Source organism: Zingiber officinale, chromosome 8B (genome assembly GCF_018446385.1).
Source record: "Zingiber officinale cultivar Zhangliang chromosome 8B, Zo_v1.1, whole genome shotgun sequence".
NCBI classification, from domain to species: Eukaryota; Viridiplantae; Streptophyta; class Magnoliopsida; order Zingiberales; family Zingiberaceae; genus Zingiber; species Zingiber officinale.
This window is the reverse complement of record NC_056001.1, coordinates 59,988,853-59,990,585: the sequence shown is the minus strand read 5'-3', so window position 1 is coordinate 59,990,585 and position 1,733 is coordinate 59,988,853.

Below are 1,733 nucleotides of genomic sequence, written 5' to 3'. Positions count from 1 at the left end.
TTTTCGGAAACAAATTAGGAAGTTTTAATTTTGTGTTTAAAACTTTCCTTCCTTGGAGGATTAGATATGGCCGGCCACATTAATAGAGAAAAGGATTTTTTAATTAGTTAAATTTTCCTTTTCAATGGCAAGGAAAATAAGGAAGTTTTTATTAAAACTTTCCTTATTTGACAAGACCAAGGAATATAAAAGAGAGGGTAGAGGTGTCTCACCTTACAACAATACTTCTATTATTCCTCTCCTCCTTGGTGGTGGCCGGCCCTCATCCTTCTTCTGTTGGTTGATACTCGGAACATTGTACCGGTTTCCCTGTACAAAAATTTTGTACAAGTCCTGAACCATTCCTAACAACCTATTGTGTTCTTTAGAAATTAAATTAGGAATCGCAAGCGGAACTTAACATTATTGATTCCAAATTTAACTTATCTATTCTTTTAGGTTTAGACTTGGATCGCAAACGGAACTTAACATTATTGATCCAAATCCACCCATGTTACAAATTTAATTAAATATTAATTTCAGAGATCGGCTTCCAGGTTAAACATGGCGAGGCATTAGGCCTTCTTGGATATGGGAGCAACCACCACTTCCTAGACAAAACCTTTCAACGAAATTTAATATTTAATTTTCTTTTAGTAACTCTAGGTTTAAGCAAAAGGAACAATCGAATTACAAATTCGAAAAACAAAAAAAACACAAACTCAAATCACAAATTCGAAACCTAGAATCATATGCCTCTTGTGTTTGGTATTTCAAAACTTATACAAAGAAAACTAGTATGATGCGGAAAATAATTACTAGTTATACCTTTCTTTGTACGCAACAACCTCTTGATCTTCTATCGTATTCCTCTTCTTATCTCGGACGTTGTGTAGGCAACGATCTACCAAGATGAGAACCACCAAGACAACTTCCTTCTTCTATGTTTCGGCCACCAACCTTCAAGCTCCAAGGGATGCAAGAGCAAAGCCTCCTTTCTCTCATTCTCCAAGCAAAATCCGGCCACCACAAGAGCTCCAAGAGATGTTGAGGTTCGGCCACAAGAAGAAGAAAGGAGAAGATAATAGGGTTGGCCACACCAAGGAAGAAAAGAGAGAGGAATAATAGAATATGTGTGTTGTGAGGTGAGACACCTCTACCCTCTCTTTTATCTTACTTGGTCTTGGCAAATAAGAAAATTTAATTATAATTAAAATTTCCTTATATTTCTTGCCATAGGTTAATAAGGAAAATTTAATTAAAAATTCCTTTTAACCCATGCTATGGCCGGCCACATCACATGCTCCAAATAAGGCAAGTTTTAAACACAAAATTAAAACTTCCTTATTTGTTTCTAGAAATTTTTAAAATAAAATTTTCTCTATTAATTTTCCCTTCATGGTTGGTTATAAAAGGAAATTTTATAAATTAAAATCTTTATATTAAAATATGTGGATGATTTCCAAAAAGGAAAGTTATCTTTAAAATTAAAATCTTTCTCTCAATCTACAAATAAGTAAAGATATCAAATCTTTTCTTAATCTTTTGTAGAAATTATAATAGGAAAGATTTAATTTTAAAACTCTCTTTTAAATCATTAAGATGGTTACAAAAAAAGAAAGTTTTATCAAAAATTAAAATCTTCCTTTTAACTACAAATAAAGAAAGATATCAAACCTTTCACTTAATCTTTTGTAGAAAACTATAAAAGAAAGATTTAAATTTTAAACTCTCTTTTAAAACCATGATATCCA